Here is a 23291-nt window from a genome sequence, read left to right as displayed (position 1 = left end):
CATCCATTTATAACAAAAACGATAACAATAATATTAAATTAAATTAAAAAGATGTCTGTATTTTGACTTTTGTATAACACTTTTGACATAACAACTTCCAAAGAGCCAGCACATGTTCTTTCGTCTTCCGAAAATGAATCATGTTTCTAAGGATTTCGATCGAATCCTAAAATCATGGTCGCGAAACATGATTGGAATTGAGTGTCAAAAGAAAGCGGCTCTGACCTTACTTAAACTTTGATGTTTTGTTAATGATTATGTATGTGGGGCACGTTGTTGGTGAGTAGGCATCCCCTTTTTTCCCGGTTTTTTATCGATTATTTCCTTCCTATCAATTTTGACCAATCGCTATCAAGAATTAGTATAACAAATGTAAATTTTAAGTGAAAAAATCACTTAACAACTGTCAACTTAGCGGTCAGCAGTTTCATGCAAGTTTGACAAGTTGCCTTGTAAAAACAAACTTGATGGTTTCTATGCTGTGTTGCTATGTACCGTTACCAACAACAAAAATCACAAACGACGCTTACGAATTTATTAATTTTTCAACTGAAACTCAAAATGAATCGGTTTGGAAATGTTTCCGAAAGTAAAATTAACGGGGCTGTTGAAAATAGTGTTCCACTAAATACTCAGAAGACTCACACATCGATCTGGAAGCAATTTATGGAATTTTGCCAAGCAAAAAAATTACCAATTACTCCAGATAACAACTACAGGACAGGCGAGCTAAATTTAATCTTCAAGGACTGGGCATGGAACATGCGTAAAGCTAATGGAAAAAACTATAAAGAACTGTGTGTAAAAGTAATGTGGAATATCGTTGCCAAAAAACTACAGGAAAAATATTTTCAAGAATTTAATATCGTGTTCGACCCATTCCACGACATTACCTTTAAGCCAGGTAGAGACGCTCGAAATGCGAAAAGGAGAAGTCTCGAGAAACATGAAGAAAAATGGAAAACAAATTCAGCTTCTTTAAATATGGACGAGTACTACAAGATGGTGTCCTTATGGGATGAGACAACTCCAACCGGGTTGCAGCGTAAATTTTACTTTATTGCAGCAGTTGAGCTTGCTTGGAGAGGCGGAGAAGCGGCTCGTTGCTTAACAGAACATTTTAAAGAAGAAACTGATAATTATGGGATCAAAACAGGTGAGATCTTGCTTTTTAATTTTGCATCAAAATCTGTAACTATTTATTGTAATTTGGCACAAAAAACGCTTATATCAAAACAAAATATGTGCGCATACTTTTTATCTTGGCATAAAATCTGTTTTCGCAATTTTTTAATGTCTTTTTTGCAATACCTTGTATAAATCACGTTTGTCATTTTTTAGCATCCAAAATTTGCTAGCTATACTATTTTTGTAATAAAATCAAAAACGATATATAACCACAAAAATTCCTTTTGCTTTTCCAAAAAAAATAAAAGCTACATAAATCTACTTTAAAATCACACTACAAAAGATATTTTGACATTTAAGTTAAATTATGTATCCCTTGTTTCAGGAAGGATTCAGTACAATACAGTCTTCAGCAAAACTGCACAAGGTGGTGCAAAAAATCTGTGCGATAGGAAGTGGCTTGTTCCTAATTCAAAAAACCCTGAGTTTTGTCCGGTACGTTTGTACAAATCCCTGTTGGACAAACGAACGTCTAAAATAACAACAAATAGATTGTTTTTGACACCAAATTCAGCATGGCAAAAAAAATGGACAAAAGACGCAGCGCAAAAAACAGGTGTGAACACGAAAGAAATTAAAATATCTAACCATTCTATGCGATCAACTGCTGTTACTAATCTTGCAAAGGCCGGTGTAGGCGAGCAGCAACTCATCAAAATCACAGGACATTCTAAAGCTGCGTCTATCCAACCATATCTACAAATGGACAGAACATCATTCAAGTATCATTACTGCTTTAAGAACCGTCCAAAATAATGTACCATCTACAAGCTTCGAAGCTCCCTTGAAAAAACAGAAAATAGACACTTCTTCGAGCCAACACCATCAATCGTTTGACACTCCTCACAGCAACATAGAGAATAGTGCTACTACAAACATAATTAAAAACAATCTAACCGATATGGCTAACAATACTCCTGTAACCTACAATAATTGTAATTTTTATATTAATTGTAATTTAAAATGAGTTTGAAGTAATTACCTGGCTTGAAAGTTATGGTTCTTATTAAGTATTGTTTTAATTTTAAAAAAATGTTGTATTAAAATAAAATGTTTATTTAACTCAGGAAATAATCTTACCAAATATCCCTCGTGCATCTAATTTTTCCTGTGGAAATACTTAGAAACTCGTTTTTCCGAATTTTTCCGGAAAAATTAAATGCACTAGGGATATTACCCCCGATAATACAGTTTTTTTTCAAAGACACAACCAGTCAGTCTTTTAATACTCAAGTCACAACGTGAAAGTCCTTTCAGACGGGTAGTTTGATTGGGAACTCACAGTAATAGCAGTAATAAGGTAGTTTGGTGTGAGTTCAACTAATAGGTCTAGAAACTACTCATATGAGACAATATTTACCTATTTAGTACTATGATTGTAAAGCAAACATCTTTGTGCAGCTGCAATGTTTTTGTTTAAAGAAATAAGCCAATACTTAATAAAGCTGAATTTTTAGATATTTTGATTATTCAAGCGTATCACTTTATAGTATAAATACTTTGTCAGAAGGAAAGTAATACCTCCACTCAGTAGAGGTGGACTTCACTTGTTCAATGTAAAGAATAAACCATTGGTTTTAAGTTCATACTGTGCAGCCGAGCATCCACTGTGACGTCACGCGACGTATCGCTTTGAGGAAACAGGTTTTGCTGATAGGGCCGCCCTCTTGGATCTGTTGTGTTGAAGTAAAATTCCCACTTGTCACTTGTTATGTCAAAAAAAACTACCTAGACTAGAACATGCTGCTAAATTATATTTTTATGACAAAATCCAATAATTTAATTAATGAAAATTATACACTAATATCAAGGAAATGTATGTTTTTTGATTGACATAATGGATGCAACAGCGGCTGGGCCCAGGTAAGATTACGATGACAATTTCATACCTAACCTATGTAATAAACCATGCTATTGCTGATGCATCATTACTACACATTTTTTAAGGGTGGTTCCAGTAACTAATTAGGCTAGTCTTACAGATCTGCAACTGGTATATGCTGCATACATCACTACTTTTCCATGTGGTTGAAAAAGCACAACTTTTATGAAGAAAGTGACTACATTTCCCAGGGACTGCAATCAAGTCAAGTTGGAGAAGAATAAAATCCTGTGCAATATTTTAAACTATCTACATTACAACAGTGGATTAAAAAAGGAAGTTTTAAGGTGAGTTAACTGATTTTAATGATAGTAACATTAAAATAAAAAGCAATGCAGTTTTCAATATGGTTTTTCCTTTAACACAATAATCATCATTGTTCACTTTGTAGACTGCATTGTTCAACCTTGAGTTAATATGTATTATATGTAGTATATGAGGCAGGATTTACCCAAGTTTTTAGTTGTAGTATTAATAAATATACTTATTCTCCATATCAACCGAGGGGTAGAATGCCGAGGTAATTTGGTGTACACACTCGAGGTATTATGAGGCACTTTTCCATTACTACAAGACATTACGAGGCATTTTGAGATGTTTATAAAGCATTTGAGAGTATTGTGGGGCATGGTCTGTATATTTCAAAATGTAGTTTATTAATATAACAAAATTGACTGAAAATTGAACATAACAGCATAGGCACAAGTAATTATTATGGTAAAATCTTTGTTACATGATATTGAGTTGAAACAATATTCATTACAAATTATTATAAAAATGTACCAATTTTTCAACATTTAAACTACATTTTTAAGGTCACGTGACTGTTTTTAACAGGTGTCAACTGGCTTTTACAGTGTTGCAGGCTCAAAATTGTATTATTAACGTCGCACAACGTGTATTTTACAATTTCAGCTTTTACAAATGTCTAAATTTAATTTACCAAATGATCAACATTTAAATTACATTTTAAAGTTATGTGACTGTTTTTGACAGGTGTCAGTTGGCTTGGACAGTGTTGCAAGCTCTAAAATGACATAATCAAAGTCACATGATGTGTCTCTTGCTTTTACAAATGTTTAAAATAGTCTAAATGTAATTTGCCAGTTTTTAATTTTAAACCACATTTTAAAGGTCATGTGACTAATTTTGACAGATGTCAACTGACCTTTACAGTGTTGAAAGAACATGCAGAATTGCATTTTCAACGTCACGTAACGTGTATTTTGCAAGTTAAGTTTTAACAACCTTTTAAATTTAATTTACCATTTTTCAAAGTTTAAACTGCGTTTTGAACTTCACGTGACTGTTTTTGACAATGTCAACTAGCCTTTACAATGTTGCAAGCTCAAAAATTGAATTATCAAGTCATGTGACCTATAGTTCTTACAATTTTATTACTGTCTAAATTTAAATTACTTCAACTGTTTCTATGTCTGTATTTAAGAAAGCAACAAATGTGTAAACATTTTAAGGTATCCGAAGGCAGTTTAAATAATTTAAAGGCATTTTGATGTATTTCAAAGCAGTTAGAGGCATTTTAGGCAGTTTTTTTAAGGCATTATCACTATGAGGTATAATCGAAGCATTGTGAGGTATTTTAAAGGCATTTCAAGGTATTTCGTATGCAAAAAGGCATTTTGGTGTACAAAAAATTATCGGCGGTCTACCCCTCGATATCAACCCAGAGTAAAGTAACCTGGACTACTTTGTTTACTACGTGTTGTTATGGACAAAAATTAAGTTTTTAATTACGTCTATGTAGACCTGCGAATTAAAATTAAACTAAATTTTCATTCAAGTCAAATTAAGTTTTCTCAATTTCGTAAAACTATTAAAGATTTAGCTACATAATGAATAAAATGTTATAGAAGCAATTGTGAGTCTAAATAGAATTCATTTAGGCATTATTTAAAAAATACCACATATCGTCAGAACATTCATCTTGCTCCAAAGGGACTAAATGCATCCTGAACTTATTAAGTCACTTTAATGTTCCTCTCGAAATTTGTCTATTGCATTGCAATGTCCTCCTGTTTTTGTGTGATTTTTGGAATCAATTTCTGCCAAAAAATATATAATATATTTGTAAATTAAAAAGTATAAGGTATAACTTAAAAAGAAGGTTTAACTTAAGGTATAACGTTTAGTCCCTTTGGAGCAACATGAATGTTCTGATGATATATGGTATTTTTAAATAATGCCTAAATGAATTCTATTTAGACTCACAATTGCTTCTATAACATTTTATTCATTATGTAGCTACATTTTTAATAGTTTTATGAAATTTATTACATTAATCTAATTTGCTCAATATTTCAGGTTGGGAACCAGAATTTGAAAAACGGTTTTCACTGACCTATTTGGATGTTCTTTGGCTACTTTTTCATAAAGAAAAAGGTCATATCATACCATTTATTTTTTTATCTTTTTTGGAATTTGAGTTATGGTGTCAAAACTAGCCCCCTGGCGGAGAAATATTCAACTAAATTAACTATATTTTGGTTGATTCTTATTGCCCAAGAAATGCTATTTTCAACAATACCAAATTTGTTGAAATTGGTCAAACTGTTAAGAAGTTAAAGCAAGTTATTGCAAAAATAATTGAACACCCCATGCCATCTTTGTTTTTGAAATAACAGAAAATGGTGTTTTACGAAAATAATAGATAAATTGGTTCGCTTTAAACATGTGGAAAAAAAATTCTAGTTTATTGTGTAAAATTTATAGAAAATGCAATTTAAAAATTTAAGCTGGCAGTTACGGCCTCTAGTGGTCATTTTTAGAACTTTAAAATATTCTCCAGCGATTCGTCAGTGCCGATTAACCTAAAAAAATTTTTACCTTTAAGTCATACGACGAACGGTTCCCAAGATATGGTCGAGGAACAGTCTTATTGGGTCACCCGGTACAAATTTACATTTAATTAATTTTTTTTTAATTTGGGGGTATAAACCAGGCATTAGTTTTTTTTTTATCTTGAATAGAACCTTATATTTTTTAATACATTTGTAGATACTAGGTAGAATTTTTTTTTAAGTTTTATGTTAATGTCTATACTGCAACCTAATAGTTTTCCTCGAGGTTTTACTAATATTTGATATAAAACTGTGATATAAAATTTTCTGTATTACCAATTACCATTGTTTGTACAGGGAGCACAAATTAGATTTACGCAAATAAATTTGCGTTAGATGCTACAGGGCGTTCAATTTTTTTACAGAGTGTTTCACGATAAATACGTCATATTTTGGTATAAATACCAAAATTGAAATATAAGCAAATAACCGAGTCCAAAGATGTTTTGCTATGGAGAAACAGGGTATCAAAGTTTTGATAAAAAATCTAAATTTATTTATTTCTTCAAAAGGGCTGCAGATTCCTATGTTCATAAAACTTTGTACGTGTCAACAATAGAGCACGCTTTGCAATAAAAAAGACATTTTTCAATTTTGCCAGTGGTATCCAATTGAACGAGTTGGTGAATATTTTTGTTGAATATAAAGTTTTATGCAAATTGCTGCAGCCGATTTGAGAATAATTTGAGGTTTTTTTTTGTCAAAACTTTAAGACCCTGTACCTCCATAACGAAACATTTTTGGATCATGATTTATATAGAAAACTAGGTTTTTTTTTGACGTTTAATCAAACCCTAAAATACAGGGTTTCACGATAAATGTGTCATATTTTATGGTTTGATTAAAAGTAAAAAATTACCCTAGTTTGCTAAACCATGGGCCAAAGATGTTCCGTTATGGAGATGCAGGGTGTTAAAGTTTGGATCTATTTCTTCAAACCGGTCTCAGATATTTTTATTAAACTTTGTAGGTGTCAACTGTCCACGATAAGGCACGTTTGGCCATAAAAAACACATTTTTTAATTTTGCCAGTAGCGTTCAATCAAACACGTTCCTGAATGTTTTCGCAAAAAAATATGTACACCACTCTTTTTCTATTAAACGCAAATCAATTTTGAATTCCCCATTCAATTTAGAACAGAAAAGCTTTCTAGTAACTTTTCGGTACACCTTTCTGTTTTCCAATAAAAAATTGAAAATCATAAAAATGTACCCATAAAATCAATACTAAATCGTCGACTGTTTATTAATCAATATCTAAATTTTTATTAATTTAGTCTTTGAAAAAAAAAAAATTATTCGATAGGAACAAGCAGTATCTTCCTATTTTTTCATTAAAAAACTGAATAAATCAAAATTTTAAAATTGAATAGAGACGAAATTCGAAGATTTAATATTAATTTTAATGGTACTTTTGCATGATTTTTTATTCGAAAACGAGATGACGTACCAAAAAGTTACTAGCCTTTTCTGTGTTAAATTGAATAAGGAATTCAGAACTGATTTGCATTTTATGGAAAAACAGTGGCGTACATAATTTTTTTTGCAAAAATGGTCGATAAATTGTTCGATTAGACGCCACTAGCAAAAATAAAAAATATATTTTTTAATGGCAAAACGAACTTTATCGTTGACACCTAAAAAGTTTTACGAAAATATCTCTTATTGTTTTGATGAAATAAATAAATTTAGATTTTTTTACCCAAACTTTAACACCCTGTATCTACATAACGAAACATCTTTGAACCATGGTTTATATAGCAAATTATAGTTATTTTTTGACGTTCAATCAAACCCTGAAATATAACGCATTTATCGTGAAACATCCTGTATAACGCATTTATTATGAAACACCGTGTTGACTGATTCAGCTTAAGTAATTTCGACTTTTTTAATTGGAACAGCCTGTGTATTACTTATTTTTCTGATAGCTTTTACAATTCAACTTTTGTGAAGTATGTCATATACCTACCTAATTTAAATGTCTGCGATTTATTTATATTTTTCAACTTTTACCTGCATTTTTTGTTATCTTAACTAAACTATAATCTGAAAATTGTCTTTAACAATTCAATTGAACAATAAACATTTTAAATTGTTGTGGTTAATGACATACAAAATTAAAACATTTGTTTTTTTTATACATTATACAGGGTTATTCACGTTATTCGACACGGAAAATTGTGACTAAAGTATTTGTACAGAATCGCCGGGTTTCCGGAGATCTGGCTTTGAATTTTACTAAAAAATAACCCTTGGAAAATCTTTAAACTGCTTTAATAACAAAGAAGTAGGTGATAGTGAACAAGTGAACACGTTTTTCTAAAAAGTCTGTGTAAGTCTTGGTTTTGCACACGGCACACCGAGCGGCACACCTTTTAGGTTACGTTCGTCGTAATCGTCCTTTTCGTCTTTTCCTCCACTCGCGCACTTATACTACCTGCATTTGCAACATCCCCCCCATCTTGAAAGGCTAGGATCTTTCAAACGACTGCTTGGAATCCTCATCTTTGATTGGTAGAGGGCAAATTTTGCTGAAGGCCCGCCGGGTAGTTCCATGAGATGTCTTGATGATGGCCACTCGATCAATTCCATCTTTACCAGGTATCAATTCTATGATCCGTCCAAGTCTCCATTGACAAACAGGAACATGATCTTCTTTTATTAGTACTACATCGTTAAGTTTTAGACGACCAGTACTTTTTGTCCATTTATGTCTAACTTGTAGTTCTGAGACATATTCTTTACTCCATCTCTCCCAGAAGTGTTGTGCCAATTTCTGCACACGCTCGTACGTAGTGAGTCTATTTTCTCTTATTAGTGTGACATCTTTATCAGGCAGCGAAGTTAATGGTCTTCCAATCAGGAAGTGAGCCGGGGTAATAGGAATAGGATCGCTAGGTAAGTTTGATAGGGTAAATAATGGTCGGGAGTTTACCACTGCCTCTATTTGCACCAATAATGTGTAAAATTCTTCAAAAGTTAGGTGAGCCTCACCCATAACCCTATACAAATGATATTTACATGTCTTAACTCCACTTTCCCACAGTCCTCCAAAGTGTGGAGCACTGGGAGGCAAAAAATGCCACTCAACTCCTTCAACAGCCAATGCTTCCGCAATGCCATCAGCTTGCTTGGACAAAAAATTACCAAGTTCTTTCAATTTTGAGTATGCACCTACAAAATTTGTACCATTGTCGGAGTATACTATGAATGGTTTACCACGCCTGGCAGTAAAACGCCTAAAAGCTTGCAAAAAACAATCAGCACTTAACTCAGTCACTAATTCCAAGTGAATGGCTTTTGTAGAAAAACAAATAAAAAGTGCCATCCAACATTTAGATATCTTTCCACCACGACCTTTCCTATCTTTAATTAAGAACGGTCCGGCGTAGTCCACACCAATTATTTCAAAAACAGCTCCCGGGCGTAGACGTGACTCTGGCAGGTTTCCCATTTTTACACCAATAGTTTTAGGGTTTTTTCGAAAGCAAGTAACGCATTTATAAACTATATTTCTTGCGAGATCACGCCCGCGTATTGGCCAAAAGATTTCTCGTAATGAAGCTAACATTAACTGAGGTCCAGCGTGCAAAAGTCGCAAATGCTCATTTCGAAAAATCAAGTTGGTTAAATGATGTTTTGAATGCAAAATAATGGGATGTATTTTATGATAGTCAAAGTTCGAATTCTGCAATCTTCCTCCCACCCTCATTACTTCATTTTCATCAAGAAATGGGCTTAAATGTTTTAAAGTAGGAAGCTCAAAATATTGTTGATCAGACTTTTCACTTTGCACTTGTAGCAACTTATTTATTTCACTTGAAAAGCTATCTCTTTGTGAAAGTTTAATTAGAATATTCATTGCAACTGATAATTCAATAGCTGTTAAAGGACCAACCTTTCGATTATTTTTATTTTTATTTTTACTATTGTAAAACATACGTAATATTAAAGCTACAACACGCTTTAATCTAATTAAATTTGAAAAATGTTCAAAAGGAAATTTAAATTCATCCTTTGAAACCAACGATATTAGTTTATTTTGTTTGACATCAGGCAAATTTTTTGTAGAAATTATTGGCAAAACTGGCCATTTTGATTTGTCAAACTTCAAGAAGTTTGGGCCGTGCCACCACAATTCGACATGTTTAAGTTGGTCTGGTTGTACACCCCGAGTGATCAAGTCAGCTGGATTATCACTAGTTGGTACATGTCGCCACTCATAATTTGATGTTAACTCCTGGATTTCAGCTACCCTATTACTAATGAACGGTTTTAACATACTAGGTGCCATCTTTAACCAACCTAACACTATTGTCGAATCGGACCATAAGATAATTTTGTTAAATTTGATATCCATTGACATTACAACTCGTTTTACTAACCGGGCTGTAATAACCGCTGCACATAATTCTAATTTAGGAATAGTGATGGTTTTTAATGGTGCAACCTTACCTTTGGCACATGTTAGGTTTACAAAATATTCATTTTGATTATTGACTGATTTAATATAAACTGCTCCACCATACGCACTTTGTGACGCGTCTGCAAAAGCGTGTAGCTCGAACAATACAGCATTTTTGCAGACTACTTGTCGAGACACAGATAAGTTTTGAAGATCGATAAGAGCAACTTTAAATTTCAACCATGTTTGTTCAATATCAATAGGCAATGAATCATCCCATGACAGTTTGACTAACCATATTTTTTGTAATATCATCTTTGCGATTATTGTACAAGGTGCCAACAAATGCAAAGGATCAAAAATTCGTGCTATATGACTTAAAACAGTGCGTTTGGTAATTCGTGTTTGATTAGCAGGAAAATTTATTTTGAATTTTAACTCATCACTTTTAGTAGACCAGATTAGACCTAACATTTTTGCATTTTCATTAGGTCCAATTTGCACACAATTTAATTCTGAACAATTATTTTTCATATGATTTATAACGTCACTACTGTTGGAGTTCCACTTTCTAAGTTGAAAGCATGCGCTTTTTAAGATATAAGAAACTTGATTGCAAATAGAGATTGTTTCTTCAACAGTACTGCCGCCACTTAAAAAGTCATCCACATAAAATCCGTGTTCAATTATATTTGATATTTGGGGATTTGATTCTTTACAATCAAGTGCCAACTGTTTTAGACAACGAGTAGCTAAAAATGGGCTAGACGCCATACCAAAAACTACACGGGTCATTTCATACATGCTCAAATTCTCAGATGAATCTGACCTCCATAAAATCCGTTGGTATTTTCTTTGCTCTGGATTTACCGAAATTTGACAATACATTTTTGAGACATCTGCTGACACTGCATAATTATACTGACGAAATCGAATGAGAATTGTAAGTAACTCATCCTGGACCACAGGACCAACCATTTGTGTATCATTTAATGATATCCCAGTTGAATTATTGTCTAAAACAGTAGTCATACTTGCATTGTACACCACTCGAAGAGGACATGTTAAACTCTCTGGGCGTTGAACTCCATGATGTGGTATTACATAGCAGAATTCATTTTCACTAAAGTTTTGTAGTTTTCTCATGAAACCTAAACTTTCAAACTCCTTCATGTAGTTTGAGTAATTTGATTTTAAAGTGGGATTTTTATCTAACCTTTTTTCAAGTACAAAAAACTGTCTTCTGGCTTTATAAAATGAATTTCCTAATTGACTTAAGTTTGATTTAAATGGTATATTTATTTCAAACCTACCATCTGGTAAACGAATTGTATGCTTTGCAAAATGTTCTTCAGCTTCCTTTTCTTCCAAAGATAAAGCTGCAGATGGTCCACACTCTTCTAAAGCCCAAAATTTGGTTAACTGTTGCTGTATATCTAAAATTTCCACATTTTTATTAATAGTGACAAAGTTACAGACCGAAGTGTTCATATTTGACCATAGTGGACCACTAACCACCCAACCTAACTTTGTATTTTGTAAAACGGGCTTGTTATGGCCTAAGTTGTGCTGCCCTACACATAAAATTTTCCAAAATGCATCTGCACCAATCAACATGTCAATTTTAGATGGTACATGAAAACTAGGATCAGCTAAAACAAACGATTTGGGTATACCTAGGTCTTTTAAATCAATTTTATGATTGGGAATGTTTGAAGTAATGTTTGGTAACACTAAACAAGTCAATTTAATCTTGTAATCCGAATGAACATCTTTTATTTCCACTTGACATTTTTCATTAATTTGGGATGTCACTTTATTGACTCCTGAAACACAAAAATCAATTGACTCTGTTTGAAGGCCAAGTTTATAACACAAATTTTTTGTTATAAAACTAGACATACTTCCATTATCTAATAAGCATCTTATAATGTGGCTTTGATTGTGGTTGTCATAAACCTTTACCAAAACTGTTGACAATAGCACTTGTTGCACTGTGTTTGCTGTTAAACCAACTACAGCTTGATGTATGTCCTCATTACTTTCAGTGGTGTGTATTTGCCTATTTGATTCTGGTACATTTTCAGCATCATGTCTCACCACTCTTTGAGAATTATTTAAATGTAAAATCACATGATGCTTGTATCGACATTTAGAACATGATTTGGCTCTACAAACTTTGCTATGATGACCAGGTTTCAAACAGCACATACACAACCGCTTGTTTTTAATAAATTCAATTTTGTCTCCATGAGATAACTTTAAAAAATTATCACAATTTTGAATGTAATGAGAGGTTTGATTACAAAATAAACAAGGTCTTGCTTGGTTTTCGGTATAAAAGGTTTTAGTAGTTTGATGTAATTTAATTTTTGAATCTTCTCTGGTAACCTGCATGGTTTCTAAAAAATTGGCTCTTTCTTTTAAAAATTTTGCAAAATCAGTTAATGTTGGATTCTCTGGCAAACTGCTCTTTTTTTGTTCCCAAACATTAGTGGTTGAAGAGTCCAACTTTTGAGAAAGTAAGTAAATAAGAAGGGTATCCCAATATTCAGTGGGTTCATTTAATTGTTTTAAACAACGCAAATGTTTATTCAGGGAGTCAATCATACTGCGAATTTTTTCAGCAGATGGCTTTTGAATGGTTTCAAGGTTAAATATGCCCTTAACATGTCTAAAAATGAGTAACCTGTCATTGTCATACCTGTCACAAAGCACTTGCCAGGCAGTATTGTAGTTACTGTCTGAAAATTCAATTGCTTGTATCACTTGTAAAGCCTCATTTTGTAAAGCACCTCTTAAGTAGTGAAACTTTCTTATATTTGGCAACATTTTATTTGTATGAATCAATGAACTAAAGATTTCCCGAAATTCTAACCATTCATCGTACTTACCTCCAAACTTTGGTACATCAATTGGTTTTAAACCAGTATTATCACCTCGATTATCATTTTCTGATGACACCGTGGAAACACCAACCTGTTGAATATTTGTGACTAACAAATTTTGATTTTTATGATCATTTATAATCTTTTTTGCCAACACAACACTCGAAAAGTATGAACTTTCAAAAATTTCACTTTCTATATTCAGCTCCTTTAATTTTCTATCATATTCCTCATCATTAAACAACAGAGACAGCTTAGTTTGCAATTCTTCAAACTCATTTAATAAAAATGGTTGAACTCTGTCTAAACGAGACTGAACATCTAATACTTCTACCTCAGTGAGTGGCAAGTTACTGTTTAAATTAGGCACAACTTCATTATTTAAAAAATTATTAAATCTTGTCAACTTACTTTTTAAGGTGGCCTTAGCCCTTGACATATTTTTTATTTGTTCTTCTTGAGAACTCATTTTGATAGTGAATTATTCACAAAATCATTGCAAACAAAAACAGGGTACAATTTTCATGGAAATACAAATGATGTAAATGGAACGAACTCACCCCTGTAGTTGCAACTTCAGTTTTTACGTAGAACACCAACCAATATCTTCAAGGGACTGTTTTCTTTCCAGGTACTATACAGCATACAGCTCAAATCACTATTCACCATCTGTGAATCGTGAATCCGTGACTAAAGTATTTGTACAGAATCGCCGGGTTTCCGGAGATCTGGCTTTGAATTTTCCTAAAAATAACCCTTGGAAAATCTTTAAACTGCTTTAATAACAAAGAAGTAGGTGATAGTGAACAAGTGAACACGTTTTTCTAAAAAGTCTGTGTAAGTCTTGGTTTTGCACACGGCACACCGAGCGGCACACCTTTTAGGTTACGTTCGTCGTAATCGTCCTTTTCGTCTTTTCCTCCACTCGCGCACTTATACTACCTGCATTTGCAACAGTATTCACTTTCAACAAACTTTTAATTCTGGGATGGATGTAGACCTATTGGAGGTATCTTTTAAAAATATTTTCAAGATTTACCGGTTGTCCCAAATGCAGAAAAAGTATCAAAGTTATATTTTTTCAAATGGAATACTTAGTATTTTATTTGATATTGAGGTTTGGTACGTCTAAACTTTACAGTTTCTCAGATATTCGTTATTTTGTAAAAATTTAGAACAAGGTTTACTGTTTAATCACTCAACCTATGTTTGATATCAATCAAAATTGGCTTGGGAACTGCTAAATGATCAAGTTTTAGGATCCATGGGTGAGAAATTGTCTAGCTCATACAGGATGTCTCAAAATTTTTCTCCCAATAATTCCAACCTTTAAACTTTAACAACTTGTCAAAATCAAATTGAATGGTTTATTTATGGTGGTCGAATTTTATGGTTAAAGTAGATGCAAAATTTAATTATCTACCGAAAATTATTGAGGTCTCTTATGACTAACTGTTTGCGTTTTCTTGGAAAGTTAACATTTCTCGAACTCGCACCGATTTTGAGTGATTTTTGATACCCTTGAGAAATGACCACAGATTAGCGAATTAGCGAAATTTTTAGGAGTATATCCATTAAGATACTTAATAATGTTGCTGAAGGACTCAAAAACGGAGTAGGTATGTTTCTGTTTGTAGTCGAATTGTCGCCGTTTTAAACATTTTTTATGAATTATTTTTGTAACTTGGATAGCAAATTTACAAAGTATTAAGCCACTAGTTAATTCTAAGCTTTACTCAGATTAGAACGATAGATATGTAATTGGAAAAGATACCAAGTGATCTTTGAACGGTATCCAAAATCAGTCGATTTTCCAAGAAAACGTTAACAATTAGCGGTATGAAAGCTTAATAATTTTCGATAGGTAATTAAATTTTGCATATATTGTAACCATAAAATTGGTGGGGTTCCATTTGATTTTGACAAGTTTATACTACTTCAAAATTTGAGACCCCCCCTGATATGAGCTAGACAATTTATCACTTTTGGGTCATAAAACTTAATCTGTTATCAGCGCCCAAACCAATGTTGGTCAATAAATCTCAAAGGAAGGTTGAATGTTTAAATGTTAATATTTGTTCTACATTTTTACAAATTTAGGAATATCTGAGGAACTGTAAAGTTTAGACCTATCAAACATCAATGAACTTCAATTAATTTTTATTTTCAACGTAGATTCTGAAAATAAAGTAATATACTAGATGTTCCAATTGAAAAAACATGACTTTGATACTTTTTCTGCATTTGGGACAACCGGTACATCTTGCAAATATTTTTAAAACCTACCTTCAATATCCATCCCAGAATCAAAACTTTTTTGAAAGTGAATAGGTTAGTCGCAATCTTCCGTGTCGAATAATGTGAATAACCCTGTATAGGGTGGACCATAAGTAATGGGACATAGAGCTACATCATTACTACTACTATTTTGCTACTACTACGCTATCTGCAACTATTTCAGCTGCTTAAAAGGACTTAAACTTTTTTTACGCAGTTGAAACGGAGATACGACTTCAAAATATTATTCTAATATGTTTTCTATTTAAAAAAAGTATACTAGTTTTAGATCTTAAATGTTGTCCGTTTTCGAGATATTTAATGTTTTAATATTGTTTTGCTAATACGGTTAATGGTTAAAGGGTAAAGTACATTTACAAAATTCATAATAACCTGCAACGTATATAAATTAATTGGTACAGTTTTTGAGATGATTGGTGGTGACGTGCGTATGGGTGATGACGTCGGTGGCCAGATTCCTTTCGGATCGGAGAGGACAAAGTCCGATACCTGGCTGCGGGTTTTTTTTGTCGTGCGTTTAGAGTAAAATTGTATTATAGTTTGCTATACTAAATGAAACGAATACTCGAATGGCTTATCGGGGAGATGAGCGGAGAAAGAATGTAAGGTAAAAAAAGATTGTCGGTTGAAAGTGGTTCGTGCAGGTCTGTTTGAATCGAGATTTCGTAGTAGTAGGCGAAATTATCTTGTGTTTAAGAAATTTAAAAAGTATTATAAATCACAATAGTATTTATAAACTGTTGTTTGACCAAAACCTGTGTGTAACCAAAACTGTTAAAAGTCAGAAACGGTTGAAGTTAGGTAAAGGAACTGAGGACAAAAGGTCACATCGGTAAGCCTTTCAGGACTTGAGAATTTAATTAATGTTTAGACTACCGTTTTGCTGACAAAGCCACCATTTTTATGAAACGGGTAAACAGGTCATTGTTGCTGGTACGGTTGCTCGACAACCGCCTATACAGTGCAGGTCAAAAGTTTAAATTTTCTCATTTTTGTTCGTGTTTTACGACGAAAGGGCTCAAGTTAGAGATCCGAAAAAAATACACAAAACTAGTCCGTGATAGGTACTATAACTTTCATTATTACGATTTTTCAATCAAATCAACCGTACAGGCGCAAAAAAAATAAAACCGTTTTCCCATGTTAATCTCCTATGTCCAGGGTGCTCTTGGACACCTGGTATTACCTTTAAAATTTTACATTTATTGTAAATTAATTTTGCAATGCGGAAAAGTAACTTTACCGCATCCGGTGCGGAAAAGTACTCTTTCCCGCACTCAAATAAGTGTGTAAAAGTGCATTTACCGCACCTGAGTAGGAAAGGTTTTTTTCATTATTCTTACTAGTCTGAAAACTATCTATTTTTTGGTTGATTTGTTTGAAAAAATGTACCTTTTCCGTGAGGACGCTGGAATGTAATTCAATGTATAATGAATTTTTATACTGATTTTATGCTACAATATAAATTCAAGCTTCAGCTAACATTGGTTAAAACCGAGTTAAAACTTAAAACACATTGACATTTCTTATATTCTCGTGATAATATATTTTTTTTGTTACAGATATTCTCCCGGTGAAGCGAGAAGCAAAAAAAGGTCATCCAGGTCAATCTTGGATTTTTTTAAATTTTAATAATAAACTAATGATTGGGGCGCGGGTGGTGTGTAGTTTTATTTGCGATTTCGATTTGCTGTTATGCCATTTGCAGCATTGTTCTATCCACAATATCTGGCCGAATAATTTTCATTTAATTTCCAACTAAATGCTGAAGTATTAGAAATATTGTCATTCCTTTAAATGTCAATCTACGCATGGCGAACTGAGTAACTGTGCAGAAGTTGACATTGGGAGTGAACAAGGACCAGCAATCAGTAATATCTATCTAACGTACAATTTATTTTCCAACTGATTAACATCCTACAGCAAATTTAACTTTTTGTGTCTGCTCAGCTCCTATTTATATCGAAGAATTAATGCAAATTACATGTGTTTTCTAAGAACTATGAATAATGCCCAAACGGCATTTGGACGTTGATTCAACGTTCGATTAACCGACGTTGGAGCGACGGCATTTCTACTCGTATTTGCACTATTTTGGGGAATACAAATTTGAGTCGATTGGACGTCGGGTCACGACTAATACGGTATATTAACCCTTTCAGTCATGACCCTTCTAAAAACATTTTGAAAAAAATTGGCGTTTTGAGGGAAAAATATTAATTTTTTATGATTTTTCGTGAATTAGCCTAATTGGTTTCCTACGGCCGAGGTACTAAAACGAGATATTCTGAACCTTAATGGAGGCGAATGTCTGAAATCTCTGTGCCGTAGCCAGGGCCAATAAACAAATAACTGATTTAGTGAGATTTTCCAAGGATAACTCTTCGTTCTGTAAGTTATGGATAAAGTCCAATAAGATCTGAGGATCCCAAGTAAACTCATAACGAGGTCTTTGAGGACGCAATCTCGAAATGCCTCTAATAAACCTCTTAATAAAAGGATGTCTGCTAAAATTATCCGGAAAAATCAGTGATAAAGCTGATCGAATATTGTTGAACGAGCCGTATTTAAAAGTTCTTTTGTCCAATAAATCCCTGAAAAACAAAATCACCTGATCCAAGGAAGCTCCGTAGACTGACAATTGTTTTTCTGTACAGTATGTCCACCAAAGCCGATATGCTGAATCATACTGTCTTATAGTGGACGCTGATAAAGACTGCAAAATAACTGGCAAACCTTCTTCAGGCATACCTTTTAGCAAAAAGGCTTCCCTGATAATCGTCCTGCAACCAGGGTAAGATCCTTTACAGGGAACAGCTGATCTCTAAACGGAGAAAAAATTAAATTATTAGATGGTCCTAAATATAAAGGAGTGTCAACCAAAAGCTTGGAGAATAATGCATACCAAGCCTGTGATGGCCAATAGGGAACCACCAAAATTCCTTCTGCTCTATCGGAGATTATTTTCTTTAAAACTCTCGCGATTAAAGCAAAGGGTGCAAAAAGCGTAAAAATAGAAATTTTCCCAAGGGATTGTAAAAGCATCTATTGCTAGAGCCTGGGGATCATTGAACAAGGAAATGTAATGCTGGCATTTCTTATTATAAAATGACGCAAAAAGGTCTACATCAAAAGATCCAAATCTGCAAACTATTAAATCAAATTCATGGGAATTTAATTCCCATTCAGTTTCACATCTGGTAATTCGGGAGCTCCTATCTGCCAAATTGTCTTTAGAGGCTACGTAGGTAGCATGTATCCAAATATTTCTTTTCTCGCACCACTTCCAAATAGATTGACACAATTTATTAAGTTTTCTATTTCTGATGCTGCCCATACGGTTTATATAATAAATCGCAGTTACATTATCAATTCTCAAAAGAACATTTTTGCCAAAGTGAGAACTGTTTGTAAAATACTTTAAGCCGTTAAAAGCAGCTAAAAGCTCCAAATAATTTATGTGGTATTCTTTTTCTCCAGAGTCCCATAACCCATGAGCCTCTCTTCCAACACAATGAGCTCCTCAACCAGTATTAGAAGCATCCGTGTAAATCTCGACAGAGTAAACATCCTGTCGAAATACTTGAGAAGCATTTTCTATAGCAGATAACCACCATTTTAAGTCTCTCTTTAATAACCTAGAATTAATAAGACATTTCTGATTAGCATTAACTAAAGCAGTAACTTTGAACCTCTCCAAATTTTTCAAATATAATAGCCCATATTTTACAGCTGGCAAAGTAGATACCAGTAAACCAGATAAATGAGCCACAAACTGTATTCTACATTCTGTCCCAAATAAGGCAACAAATCAATAGAAATTCTAGTGTGAAATTTGGCCAGGTGCTCACTCTGAGACAGAATAAGCATATCGTCAAAATAAATGATGCAGCAAATTTCCAGCTTATGTAGGTGTGCAACTACAGCCTTCATAATCTTTGTGAATACATATGGCGCACATGAAAGGCCAAAAGGTAGACCAACAAATTCGAAACAATTCTTTTCAAAAACAAACCTCAAAATTCTTCTTGAAGAAGAATTAATTGGGACCAGGAAAAAAGCGTCAATAGTTGTCATCCACCAACCTGCCTGCAAAAGTTTAACAACTGTACGCCAATCTTCCATTTTAAAGTGAGGAGATTTAACAAATTGATTTAGTCTTTTGAGATTGAGGATAAAGCGTTTATCTCCATTAGGCTTATTTATTAGAAAAACGGGAGACAGTATCTGGCGAGAAGATGGTGAACATTTTCTTATAGCACCTGAAACTAATAGCTTATTTAAAGCTTTAAGAATTTGTTGTTTTTCAAATACGGAAAATTGTTGTTTTCTTTGCCCTGATAAACTGCGCAAGGGCAGGCCCTGAAAATGCAGACGATAACCCTGCTTAATCCAACTTATTATTGTTGGCTTAGGATTTATTATTCTCCATCTTTTTACAAAATGCTTCAGTCTACCCCCATGTTTACCTACCTTTACTTCTTCCTGTATGCATAGGCCCTCTCCTCGGCCTTCCCCCACTCTACTTTGCCTTTCTCCTGTCGGTAAAGAGGTTTTTGCCCCCTCTGATATCTCGGTTCCCTCTGTCTGTAAGACCGAGATGGGGCATTCCAGTTTAAAGAACTAGGACCTCCTCTTGTGTTTGCCTGCTTTAAGGAAACTGACTGAATGCTCTTAAGTTCCCTACTGTTTTTCTCAATCTCCTTCTGAGCCTTAATTTTAACCCAAAAAGCATTGTTTCCACCTTGCTGTTTATAGCAATTTGCTTAATCATCTTATCCAATAAGGGTACAACACAAAACCTCCTACTCTGAGATAATTGATAATGCAGATCTACAAGAATTCGACCTGCATCCAAAGCTGGCTGTAAAGCAGCTTTACGCACTGAGTTGTTATCTGCAGTGGACTCATTTAGTAATAAATTTAAAACACAGCCTAAAGCTGACAAAGCTGATCCCAACTGAGTCTGAGAACTAGCTAAATACTTATCTCTTTTTAATAAACTTTTAGATAATATACCTGCTACCTCCACATTAAGATCTGGGGCTTTCAAATGCATCAAATTAAGAGGAATTGGATATTTCTCCATTAGATTAGTTCGGGCTTCCCTTGATAAACCTGAAGCCAAAAGGTTCTCCCAACGTACAGTCAAAATGCCCCATTTAACTCAATTTTATTGGTTTTCTTTAAATCCGGGTCATCACCCAAAAGCTTAATGGTCTCTTCATCTAGACCCTCTTCATCATGCAAAACCAGAACGTCTTCATTGCCCGCCGAGCCACTTGATGGACTGCGATCTAAGGCTTTAGACTCGGTTTGCGGGCTATTACCCCCTGAAGAAGACTGGGACTCGAAACTAGAGCTTTCGCTGTAGTCCCTTCTTCTGCGAGACTGATATTCTCGCTTTGAAGAAATTCGGGAAGAACGATTTTCGCACGTGCTTTTTCTATTTAACAAAGACTCTAGCAGTCTGACTCGTTTTTCTAGACTCGAGCGAGAACTAGAACGTGAACGAGACCTAACACGTTTCCTAGAGGACATCTTTGAACCCACCTAAAGACCTAAATCAAAAGGAAAATTTAATTGCCCTAAACGTAAAAGTAAAAACGTGGGACTATAAAAGGTCAACATCCTTACCAACCAGCGCCGAAAACGAAAGTGAGCTAGTTAGGAAGTTCACCTAATTGACAGGAATTTTCAATTGTCAGTTAATGACATTTTCAAACGTCAACATTCGGCGCCAGGCCAGCACCGCGAGCAGTACTACTCAGTGAATAATATAATCTATGAAGAATGAAGCGCTGAAATATAATTTAACATCTTGTACTTGAAAGTCCTTGCACAGTAAATTCAACAGATGTGAAGAGCACAAACTATCCCCCTTTAGACTGGAAACTGCAATGTTAACGTTTGGAAGTAAAAGAAGCGCCATCTCGTAACAGAGCGCATCACTAATACTCAATTTTTGGCATTCACCAAATGTCAGGAAGTTTTTTTTTTCTATATATTTTTTTAAATTCTAATTATAAGCCCATTCATAAAGACATTTTCAACCGTAACCAATTTATTATTATGTAGTACGTATATAGTTCAATTTTCATAGTAGACAAATTTTAATATTGTTTATCATAATTTCAACACTATTGATTAATAATAAATTGGCAACGATTAAAAGTGTCTTTACGAACAGGCCTTTTAAAGAACAAAAACAGGCCTTTCTTTTTTATTGTATATTAAATTTTGTTACTCTTACTATAGCATACAAAAACAAAATTTAATTTACTTACAATTAGATTTACTTATGGTAATAAATTGTCACAGTGATTAAATTAAACTGTAATAAAAAAATTACAGGTTGGTAGGCGAAAATGTGCTCTACAACTTTTATCTGAATCATTTTCCATTAAATGAATTGTGCAGGCGCAAAAAATCAAAACCGTTTTCCCATGTCCAGGGTGCTCTTGAACCCCCTGTATAATACAACAAAATATTAAGCAAGTGTTTCAATTGTTTCGTTGAGACTATAAATCCACATTTTATTGTTTTCCTTGTTTGAGGAAATACTATGGGATGGTTCTCAATAACAATAATATGGTCAGTCCTACTCGTGGCTAAATAGCATATATCTGAAACGAAATGTGATGGATTGACTACAAACGAATTTCGGTAATTAATCATGTGATGGACTTAATTCATAATCATAAGCGCATTTTCTTGTTGTAACCTTAAAGTTTCAAGTCCGTAATGCATTATATTGGTTTATACAAAATTCCATAAACATATTCATAACTAATGACCTTGAAAGATGGTTAATTTCAACTTTTAAAATACAATTATCAATAAAAACTAAATCTGAATCTGTCAAATACTAAAAGAAATGTATTGGTTAGATTGCAAACTTTTAATATTTTGAATAGTTGAAATAAAAACAACCGATTTCATAACCAAAAAATGAATATTGTGTTATTATTAATTGATGAATAACATTTGACAGAGAAAAATAATAAATTTATGAATTAAGAATAAGAAATTGCATTGCAACACCTTTCTCGTAAATGTAGTAAATTAAGAAATAATTTTATGATAAACTATTTATAATTATTAATTTTGTTTATGGAATTGCATTGAAAGCAATTTGTGCATATAAACGTCGCCAAAAAATATATATACGAATACGAATTTCTGTAATTAATCATGTGATGGTTCTGAAAAGAACCTTTGTTCAACGTCGTCGTCATCAGCAGTATAAAGTTGAGCTGAAACTAACAAAAAAAATTCACTTTGACCTGTCCTTGCCTAAAGGAAGGGTTACAGGTTACAGTTTTTTTTATTTTCAAAAGTTTTTTGGGGAGAAAAACTAAATTTTAGTGTTACTGAGAGTCAATTAAATTAAAAGTTGGGGAATATTTTATATATACTTTTTATACCTGAAACGTGATGAGAAAATTAAGGACAAACGAATTTCTGTAATTAATCATGTGATGGTTCTGAAAAGAACCTTTGTTCATCGTCGTCGTCGTCGTCGTCGTAGCCGTCATCATAAAGTTGAGCTGAAATTAACAAAACATGTCAATAGTACTTTTAAAAATGTAAGAAAAACACTTTGAGCTGTCCTTGGCTTCGATCAATGTTGTTGCATGCAAAAAATATGCAAACAACACATTAATCTACTAAGCCCTTCCACCCACGTCAAGGTCACACAGCTCCATGGAAGGGTACCTTTTAGATTAGAAACAGGTAAATAAATATTTCACCTAAAACTTATCTAT

General features: G+C 33.5%; 1 long non-coding RNA gene across 1 annotated transcript; it reads left to right on the top strand.

Annotated features, from left to right (window-relative positions):
- The first annotated feature begins 2851 nt into the window (after positions 1–2851).
- On the top strand, positions 2852–21958 carry LOC145731783 (uncharacterized). The gene is made up of 3 exons (XR_014178878.1): positions 2852–3051; positions 3171–3357; positions 17085–21958. It is a non-coding gene; the product is annotated as an uncharacterized LOC145731783 (long non-coding RNA).
- The last annotated feature ends 1333 nt before the right edge of the window (positions 21959–23291 follow it).

The sequence above is a fragment of the Ips typographus genome, linkage group LG7 (assembly GCF_016097725.1).
Source record: "Ips typographus isolate SLU linkage group LG7, UJ_Ityp_2.0, whole genome shotgun sequence".
Lineage (NCBI taxonomy): Eukaryota > Metazoa > Arthropoda > Insecta > Coleoptera > Curculionidae > Ips > Ips typographus.
The sequence above is the reverse complement of the archived record's forward strand: the minus strand, read 5'-3'. Positions and strand labels throughout refer to the sequence as shown.